This window comes from Carettochelys insculpta, chromosome 5 (assembly GCF_033958435.1).
Source record: "Carettochelys insculpta isolate YL-2023 chromosome 5, ASM3395843v1, whole genome shotgun sequence".
Classification (NCBI taxonomy): Eukaryota; Metazoa; Chordata; order Testudines; family Carettochelyidae; genus Carettochelys; species Carettochelys insculpta.
The window spans coordinates 79,427,457-79,438,582 of NC_134141.1; the positions used below are offsets into that span (position 1 = coordinate 79,427,457).

Here is an 11,126-nt window from a genome sequence, read left to right on the forward strand (position 1 = left end):
GTCCGGGAGGGTCCCTTTAAGGGAGCGGCTTGCTGTAGAGTCTGCCCTGTGACCCTGTCTGCAGCTGTGCCTGGCACCCTTATTTCAATGTGTGCTACTTTGGCATGTAGACGTTCCCTCGCAGCGCCTATTTCGATGTGGTGCTGCCCAACGTCGATGTTGAACGTTGACGTTGCCAGCCCTGGAGGACGTGTAGACGTTATTCATCGAAATAGCCTATTTCGATGTCGCTACATCGAAATAAGCTACTTCGATGTAGGCTTCACATGTAGACGCAGCTACAGAGAGAAACCAATTGCAGACACGGAAACAGTGAATACAGCCGCCAGGAACTGAACTGGGGGCTAAAAATCATGAATCTGTCACCATCCTCACCACCACTCCCATAACCACATTGGTGATTGGGGCACCATCACTGATGAGTAATCAATTGCTTTGACCTTGATGACTGAGTGTCAGAGCTTGAGTCTCCACAAAATGCACTCCTGTCCATCCTTTCATGTCAGTCCATCACCTATTCGCAGTCTACCTATTCTTCCTACCTCTGTAGTGCCCCTGGGAGAATGTTGGACAGTCTAGGGTTAGACAGCTTCTCTCTCACTTCAGCTTGTGCATCTTCACAGTCATTAGAAGATCCTCATATGACCCAAAGCACTGGGTGATGATGTTGTGGACATCATCATTGAAGTGACTGAAGTAGGAGATTGTATTATATTGATAGTCTCCTCAACAGGAGGACACCATCCTTCTCATTTAGCTACTTAGTTGTTGGCAGTATCACATGATACAAGCCCAAAGAAAGGCAGTCTGAAAGCAGATAGCCAGGCATGGCTAGCCAAAATTATCCATGAATTTTATAAGACTAATAAGGCATTTGAGGTAAAGCAATGTATTTCCAAGGACTAACCATACTAGCACAAAGAAGATACGTGAATATTTACATGCAAGTGTCAAAGACTAGAAAGAAGTGTGTTGGGCAGGAAAAGAATGAGATGGAAGGAGTGTTTCAATTCCAACCATATTGTCTAAATGGCCAGTAAAGAAAAAGCAGATTCTATAAATCCTAAATCACATTGAAGGTTTCTGAACATATATTATCCCTTGCTGCAATCCAAATGGGAAGAGGGATTTCACACAGAATATTTGCATAGACATCAGTGTTACATTTAAAGATTAAAATCATTTTGATGTTCTCTGCACTTTTTCTGTTGAAATTTCAAATAAATATACACTGTTCAGTTTATTCTTGATTTAATCAGATACTTCTATTTGATAACACAATGAATTGCACCACTGTTATTCAGTCCAGAAGGTAATAAACAAAGTTAAAAAAAAGAAAAAAAGGAGTTAATAGTTTAGCATGGAGATGCTATAAAATTAGAAAGGACCAGACCGAGATGTGTTGTTCTGGCACATCTTAAAACTAGCAAAGACCAAGACACAAGAAAAATTAACCCTTTATAATAATCAATCCAAGAGGAATAGTCAAATGAAAACAAACGTGAAAAGCAACATGGTCTGGTGCAGGGTTATCAAATTTATATGGCACAGATTAACACATTCCATCTTTAATTATGGGGTTATAATTTAGGACTCTATACTCCCCTCCATCTACAATTACGTAAAGGGGATGCAGTTCAGGTGTACTTGCAATACGAGTCAAATCTACTGTGGGGGGAAAAAACCTTCAACATAAGAACATTAGTTTAACATACGGAACTTTTCCCCAATCTTTTAAGCACAGATAGATCCAAAACTATTTCCTATGTATATAAGACAGTAAACCATAGAAAAAACAAACAATTCAACACCTTAAAGACTAACAAATTGAATTGGGCATAAGCTTTTGTGGGATGGAAGCTACTTCATCATGCTTCTGACAAAGCGGGTTCCAGCCCATGCAAGTTTATGCCCAAACACGCTTGTTAATTTTCAAGGTGCCATAGGACTTAGTGTTTTTGTACGAAACTAACAGAGCTACTCCTCTGAATTTTAAATCACAGGAGTCAAGCTGGGTGTATTTCAAATTCCTTTACATTCTTAGGCGGTGCATCAGAACTTCAATGCAGCACATGCTGCAGTGTCTTGCTGAATCAGGGTCCTAATGCACTATTAGGGCCCAATGTTCATGACATCTGAGACCACAGCACTGCTCCCCACCCACTCTTGCACCACAGCCTGGGGGGCAGCACTGCTGCCGCACTTCAAAGGGGCCAGGATCCTGGAGCCACCAAAGTAGCAGCAGAGGCCAGAGCCCTAGTCCCCTCTGAAATGCTGTGCCCAGAGCAACTGTTTGCTTTGCCTGCTCATCCTCTCCCCATGTGTGGGATAGCCTGGCAGCCCCTAATGGGCCTGAGAAACCCACTACACCACTTTCATTACATTTAACCATAACTGGTGTCATGTGAGGTCTTGAATGAAATCTTGTATAATACATCTTCCTGGGATTATGAGGATCAGTGCACACAGAGTTATGGAAATAAAGAAAGTGGTGGACAATTGGTGGCCCACAGGCTAGATGCAGTTTGCCAGGGTTAAACCTGCAGGCTGCCAGGTGCTTTATCCATTCCATAGATGTTTCACACATTTTGTAAGTAGCATAATCACTAGAGCATTCTTTGTGCAAAGGCCTTCTTCGGGTTCATTAAACCTGAGCAGCTATTTGATGTGATCCTGGAGGAATGGCTAAACTTCCAGAGTCACCTTGGCTGGGTCTACATGTGCCCCTTCATTTCGAAAGGGGCATGTTCATGAGCAGGTTTGAAAGATGCTAATGAGGCACTGCAATGAATATGCAGCACCTCATTAGCATAATGGCAGACACGGCGATTTGAAAGTGTGACTTTGAATCGCACGCCGCCCGTGGAGACGGAACCTTCCGAAAGGACCCCCCCCAGTTTTTGAAAGCCCTTCTTCCTATCTTTCGGAAGGTTCTGTCTCCACAGGCAGCGCGTGATTCGAAAAGCCGCACTTTTGAATTGCTGCAGCCGCCATTATGCTAATGAGGTGCTGAATATTCATTGCAGTGCCTCATTAGCATCTTTTGAACCTGCTCATTAACATGCCCCTTTCAAAAGGAAGGGACACCTGTAGACCCAGCCCTTCATAATGGCTATCTGGATTAGACTCTGAACAGGAAGTAATTGATTTGGCTGACTGACACTCACCTTCTTTACTTAAAACTCATGGTTAAGCTGCTATAGATCTTATGGGTTTAGGGTGCTTGACAAATTCATTTGCACTGATACTATTTGGGTTCTGGAAAAACCCACCTTCACATAGAATCATAGAATCCTAGGGTGGGAAGGGACCTCAGGAAGTTGAGTCCAGCCCCTACCCAAAACAGGATCAACCCGAACTAAAATCATCCCAGTCAGGACTTTGTCAAGTTGGGATATAAAAACCTCAAAGGGTGGAGGTCCCACCACCTCTCTAGGTAACACATTCCAGTGCTTCACCACCTTTCTGGTGAAATAGTTTTTCCTAATATCCAACCTACACCTTCCCTTCTGTAATTTGAGACCATTTTTCCTTGTTTTGCTGTCCTTCACTATGGAGAACTGACTCTCTCCATCCTCTTTAGAGGCCCCCTTCAGGAAGTTGAAGACTGCTCTCAATCTGCCCCTCACTCTTCTCTTCTGCAAACTTATCCTCTCAGTGTTCTAATCTGCTACTTGTGTATACTTGCATCCTCACAAAATGTTAATTTTAGACACATCATAGCAAAACACTTCCTATTTGTAAAAGCTAGACTTTAACTGGAGGCCTTTTTTTTATAATCTTGGTACTGTATATAGATTAAGGTCTTGAGCTTGAAAAAAATATGTTCAATTAGTCCTTACTCATCCTGTAAATAATGTAATGTAAATAATGCAAGGTCCCTATTGCATCATCCAGTTATTCTCTCATTCTTTACTCTCTATCTTCATCCACCATCTTTCCAGGTAATGAGAAATTGGATCTTAAAGGCTGGGTTTACACTTGCCCTCAACTTCGAAGGAGACATGGTAATCTGGGTGATGGGAGGTTACTAATGAAGTGCTCCAATGCATATGCAGCATTTCATTATGTTAATTCTCCCCTGCGGCAACTTCGAAGTGTCAAACTTTGAAGTGCCGGCATGTGTGTAGTTATGGGCGCTTCGAAGTGCCCGTGTTACTTCAGAGTGCCTTTACTTTCCAAAATGTTGATGAAGTTGGGGGCAATTGTAGACAAGCCCGAAGTGTTTTATGAAAATATAACAGACTAGTTAATGGATGAAATAATGTAAAATTTGTCCTATACCTGCTCTTTTCATAATGAAAGTTTAATAATTTTTGTTGGGAAAAACAGAAGGTTTAAATTAACTCATTTAATTCTCTTTTATGGTTTACATTTATGTTCTTTGTAAGTATGTTCAGTTCACCTGTAATAATTAGGGTAATTTATTGAATTCCCTCCAAGTGTTTGGTTCAGGCAAACTACTCTCTACGTGCCCGAGATACAGAAGCACACAACAGCAATAAAAATCTGCTTGAAAATCATACGTTTTTAAAAGTAGCTTCTAAACAGCTCTATTTATGCAACTATGAAAAACTGGAAGGAAGCCTAGGAGGCACAAATCCAGGAGGGTCACACAGTCTCTCTATAATTTCACAGGAGACAAACAAAAATATAGGAGTAGCAGAAATCACAGGCATGGCTCCTCTACAGATAATAGAAGAAAATTCAATTTTGCATTTGTAAAGAGTTCATAAATTTTAACATTGAAAACCTACACAGTCTCTGAGCTCTTTTTGCTTTTTGTTTTCCCTTGCAAAACCTGAACATACTAGACAAATTATGAATATTGTCTCTGTATCTTGATAAATTAATGAAAATTGTCTGCCAGTGACATAACTGCCTTTTTATTGGGACAGTGTCATTTTACTTTCTGATTGAGTGAATATAGACATCAAAATCTAAGCTCGTCAGGGATCGCAGGTTAACATTTTCTTACTATGTGTCCAATTTTCGTGCTATTTAGATAAGCAAAACAAAGCTCACCTATCGGCATTTACATACATGTATCCACATGTAATTTTACTTTGGATACATGTGAGGTAACAATGATATTTTTATTTTATTGGTTACCCTGCATCTATGTTCAGTGAACCTAAAGAATTAAAAGAAAATCACCATCTGATAATAGCGGTAGAAGATTATTCATGATACCAATTTATATTTAAATGAAATAGTTTGTAACTTTCAGTTTCTTCACATAGCTGTCTAACTTAAGTGTTCTCAAAGGGCTAGCTGTGTTAGTCTATAGCTACACACACACACGCGCGCGCGCGCGCGCGCGCACAAAAAGCAACAGTCCTGTAGCACTTTAAAGACTAACAGATTTATTTATTAGGTAATAAGCTTTCATGGATTAGAGCTGGTTAGAGCCAAATCTGAGGAAGTGGGTCTTACTCAGGAAAGCTCTTTACCTAATAAATATTTTTTTTTAGTCTTTAAGGTGCTACAGGACTGCTTGTTTTTAAGTAAATATGTCACTGATACTGTTACTTACATTTTCCTTCTTCCTTATCTGTCTTCCTCTTGCTTTCTGTTGTTTTTCCTACCTTCAGTTTTAAATACGGAACACATTACCAACTAATACTGCCTTATTTTGTTTCAAAACCACCATTAAGAGGTTATTTTAAGTCAAGTTGTGCTAACTTGAATGAGCATACCTGACTGACATAAGCATGCCCATTTTTGCCCATCAAGACGGAGCCTTAGCTCTAGCTGATTTTCTTTGGGCCTAATCCTAATTTACATTAAACTCATCTTACATTACTGCACTCTGGCAGAGTGGAAGGAGGCGATGAAGTGAGTGTAAATGTATGTAAAAGAGCCTTGGAGTTAATGAAAATCAGATGCTTTACATATGAAGCTGGTGGTATCTGTTTCTGGAGAATGTAAATTAAGTCTGGAAGAGCCCATGTTCTGCACTACCATCCCTCAGCGAGTTCCTCAGGAAAAGCATTCATTTAAAAGCTAATTTTTAACTTATTCAAGCTCATTTGAGGATCTGAAAAATCACACTGTGGTCTTTCTAGCTGGTGAAGGATTCTACAAATGGCTGTTAGTAAATAATTCTTGGTTTTGTGAACAAGTGAAAAGAGTCCAGTATATAGCTTATTTTCCAAGAGCTGTGTTGATGGGGAATAAAAAAAGATAATGGAAACATATTTTGATCAGTAAAGTAGAGATGATGAGTGTACACACAAGGTACTCTGAGCGTAGATGACATTTTCTATAGTCCCAGATCTACCACAGAACAATAGTTAATGGCTGTGTCTGGACTAGCTCCAAATTTCGAAGGGTGAATGGTAATTAGGGTGTCGGGAGATTACTAATGAAGTGAGGTGCATATGCAGCACTTCATTAGTCAAAATCTCCCCCGCAGCAAATTGCAAGTGTGAAACTTGGAAGTGTCAGCTTGCATGTAGCTGCGGGTCAGCCTTCAATGTGCCAGCGCTACATCAAACTTTTGAGGAGTAAAGGGCTTCAGTGTAGTGCAGGCACTTTGAAGTAACTGCAGCTGACCCGCAGCTACACGCAAGCCGGCACTTTGAAGTTTCACACTTCGAGGTTGCTGCAGGGGAGCTTTTGCCTAATGAAGTGCTGCATATGAACTGCAGTGCTTCATTAGTAATCTCTCAACACCCTCATACAATGCCCCCTTCGAAGTTTGGGGCTAGTCAAGACACAGCCAATATGTTTTAAGCTACTGGAAGTCGAGCTGCACAGGAATTTTCAGAAGAAATATTTTTACATGAGAAAATGTCAATTTTTCAAAACTAAAACTGTTCTTGGAAAAGGGTCAATTCATAAGAATGTCTCAGTTCAACACATTTAAAATAGCTATTCACTCTGCTTTACTTTGGATGGTAGCTGTGCATGCCAACAGTGACTTGCCACCAGAAAATCATTAGAAAACACATCTGGAATTATTTGTTTTGTGGTGATTCAATAATGCATTTACAGGGCACAGATGTAAGACACAGTACTGTACATATTTCAGATTGAAATAAAACAGTCAGCATTGTTTTTCTTTTTAAAGTTGACTATTTAAAAAATCTGATAGAGAAACACTACATAGTAAATATTCTTTAAAATATCTATCATTTATGATAAAAATTTTCTCTTGTCCTGCTAAACCTTCAGTGTTTTTCAAGCAAGGAGAAACCAGCTGACTACACGGGAACAGTGAATCTAATTGTCATGTTTATAGAGCTAGCTGCAACTCTGTCCATTTTCTGGTCTCAGTTAGTAAACCTTCATCAAATATTAGATTCAGGCCTTTAAGAATTCCACACAAAGGTAGGTAGAATGGGCCTTGGGATACAGGACTTTCACTACCCTTACACTGCAGGACTGAATGAGTTCTGGCAGTTCTCTTAAGGAGTCTGTGACAGGAACATAGCAACCAGACAGCCTTCTTAAAGCATAAGTATTGTTTATCTTGCAGAAAGGGGGGGAAACCAAGATTTTAAAACAAAAACAAACAGTCTATACATATAACTTCCTTACTTAAAAATGCTCACCACCCCAGGAAATCAATGTGACCTACTTCAGTCTTGCCAGGCAGCCTCCAGTGTCTCAGTCTAGTACATCTGAACTACCTGCTTCCTTTGTTCTCTTGAAAGAGAAAGAATCTCTTAAAAATCCCACTATAGTTCTTTTGTCTTTCTGAGTTGGTGGTTCTTGACTCTTCTAGCCTAAATGTAGGTAGAATGGGCCTTGAGATACAGGACACTCACTACCCTTACACTGCAGGACTGAATGAGTTTTGGCAGTTCTCTTAAGGAGTCTGTGACAGGAACATAGCAACCAGACAGCCTTCTTAAAGTATACGTATTGTTTATCTTGCAGAAAGGGGGGAAAACCAAGATTTTAAAACAAAAACAAATTCTTAAATTTTTGTTTTAAAACAAAAACAAAAAAATTGTATGGAAAAGTGATGATCTTCCAAAAGTGAATAGTTTGGCCATCCTATGACCGTGTGCAAGAAGATGACCATCTTGAGCCATTCTTTTTCTTCCTGTTTGTTGTGACGGATATATTAAGTTTCCTGCAATATCCTTAGGACACTTAACTGAATTAAGTTTTAACAGTCATTGGGGCCCACTGTACATAACGAATGTCTTATGCATTATTGTGGCCTAGGATTGTGTGGGAGATGAGAGCTGTTGATTCACAGGACTGTATTAAACATCATATCAGAAAAGAATGGACTTCTGAAAGAAATATAAAGTTAATTTCCTGGGGAGGAAAATGAAAACCTTAATTAAAAAAACCAGCATTAGAGGGGTACAGTGTTAGGCTATATCTACACTAGCAGGTACACAAGACCTGCAGAGTGTCCAGATTCCCAAGAAGTTCTGATGACAATAAATAGACAGAATGTAGCACTTTTGTTAACAGCTGTATCCCACTCCCCGGGAGCAAAAAACACCTCTTTCAACAGATCTGTTGACAGAAAGCCTGTCCCGACATTCCAGGGAGTCCTCTGTTGACAGACGGGGCATCTGGAACACCAAGCAGCCCTTTCTACTGTGCTTCCAGTTGGCCATTTTGCCAACAGAAAGGCCGAGCAGTCTGGCCACTCTCTGTCGACAGAACACATCACTCTTTTGATCCACTTGGCAGTTTGGCCACAATCTGTGGACAGAAGTTTTGTGAGAAGATATTGCCTGACAAAAATCTGTATCGACAAATCCCTGTAATCTAGACATAGCATAAGTGTGTTTTTGCCAATAATGAAAAGTTCTGCAGCACTTTAAATGCTAACAGACTTAAAGGGAAAAGTTTTCATGGGCAAAAATCCACATTTTCAGATGCATTTGACAATGGGAGTTTTGCCTGCAAAATAAATCTGTTAGTCTTTAACATGTAACAGGACTTTTATTGTTTTTATTGTCTGTTGACTGCATGTTACATGAGACAAAGACGAAACGCCCAAGCTATGCAAAGGAAAGACTCATCTAGTCATGCTTGTTCTGGTTCTGAGACATTATGAACCTGTAACCCATTTGTGGGTTTTGAAGGTTTGACACCTCCCAGAGGCCAAAATTGCTAAGCTTTTCAGGTTATGGTTACATTCTTTAATGGGGTTTAAATGTTTTGTCTTAAAAGCTTTCACTTTGAGAATAAATATGCTGTTTTATAGAAAGCTGTGTGGCAACTTATGCATGTGGGCCATTATGCCAATCGTAACCTCTGGAATGAAAGGAAAGCACAGAAGTTGCCCTACTTAGTGTAGGCTGGAAGCTGTGCAACCTCAAAAAAAAAAACTATCAAGAGGAGATGATGTAGAGGCTCTACCCAAGACAATGAGCACCTCGGAAGCTAATAGCAAATATATGCATACTTGCTCTGACCTGCTTGGGTACTTAAGTTAAATCAGTATATTCAGACAGTAAGCATCCCAATAACCAAATCACCATATGGCATTCATAAATTTATAGACTAACTCCAAATTCATCAAATTGTACTCAAAGTTGAAATCAACATATGTATGCAAGGTAAACAAAAAGTGGACAGCAGGGAACAGACAAATTGTTTTTCCCCCCCACAGAAATATATTCTCTTTTAGTACTGTTATTATTTGTAACCATAAAAAGGTAGTACTTTTTACTACACAAATATGATTTCAAGTGTCCCTTTAATACATAAAATATTACAAGTACTACATTCAAGTAGACAGAGTTATTTAATTTGAATAATCCTGTGTGTTACATATATCATCAAGATGAATGTCAGAACCTATCCCAATCCTTTCATACCACCTTATGTGCACAAATGTAGACAGTACGGTCTCAACATTCACAAGGGTTCCATGTTGAGAGCCCTCGCGAAATGTTGAATTTCACAAATATTGCAGCTGCCAGCTGCTGGCGCTCCTGCATGGGACCCCAGGGGAAGTGGCAGGTGGCATCTGCCGGAACGCCGTGCCCTGAAGTCCCGGGGAAGTGGCCGCTTGCAGCCACTCGTGAATCACTGAATTTGCGAACCTTAGGTTCACGAATATTGAGCCCCTACTGCATTTCTTTTGTATTCGAATACCGTGGAATTTAGACCCTGAGCATAAGAACAGTAGGAATGCTCTGCCTATATTTAAAGTGCAAGGTCAAACTTGTACGGCTATATCAGCATACTTGCACATTTTGTTTATTTTTAACACTGATTCTTATGCACTGGAATGTCTGTTTCATAAAGCAAAAAAGTCTTGAATTCATAAAAGAATCCATACCAAATTTTATCTTTCCTATTTGTTCAATAGTTCTTTTCTCTGTATTTTTCATTTGAGGAATGTCTTTCACATCCATCAGTATTTAACTGGGCAGATAGCCAAAAATCTTATTTACATTTACTTCAGGAACTGATTTTTGTAACTTTATCCCAAGTAGCCACCTCCAATCCTCTTGAAACTATTACTTTTACTATGATACAGCTGCTTTATTTATTCTTAGGTCTCTCCCCCGTATGCAGTAGCAACATAATAGTTTTAGCTTTAGCAATCTTTACAGGCTTCCTCTGTTAACAAGGCCAGGAAAAGTAAAAAAACTTACATTTTATCTTTAAAGTTTCAGCTTCGTTTCACACCCACTCATCCTTCTAAACTCCTGGTGGACCTCTTCACTCACTTCTTCTGACCATAAGCACCTCCTGAGTCCCATTCCATTTTAAACTGTAGGAATATTACCATAACCAAAGACAATTATACAACTGTTCTCTAATAATATCCATCATACTATAATTTCAGAATGTATGTAAGCGTAAATAGAAATAGTGAGGAGAAAAGGATAAAGAATTTTCCTGTACAAAATGGGATTTTATTTATTTTGTTTTTGTTTTCAAAGAAGGTGCTTACCCATTTAAAATGGGTGTATCCATGAATAGTAAAGAAAAGAATCATCTACCTATCTAGGAATTCAACTACATCATCTTACCTTGAACCCAGCCTGGAAACTTTCTTTACTCCTCAAATTCGGAGTAATTTGAGGAGTAAAGAAAGTAAAGTAAACTTTCTTTGCTCCATGCCCAATATGACATCTGTGGACATCTCTAATGTGACAATATGAGCCAATATGGCAGAAGACATCTCTTCT

The 11,126-nt window shown here is 39.5% G+C and overlaps 1 long non-coding RNA gene across 1 annotated transcript in view; it reads right to left on the reverse strand.

The window, feature by feature from the left end:
- LOC142013537 (uncharacterized) overlaps positions 1-10,710 on the reverse strand; it is a 148,633-nt gene extending 137,923 nt beyond the window's left edge. The window contains exon 1 of the long non-coding RNA XR_012645667.1: positions 10,587-10,710. This is a non-coding gene — a long non-coding RNA (uncharacterized LOC142013537). The remainder of the gene's footprint in view (positions 1-10,586) is intronic.
- Between the last annotated feature and the right edge of the window lie 416 nt (positions 10,711-11,126).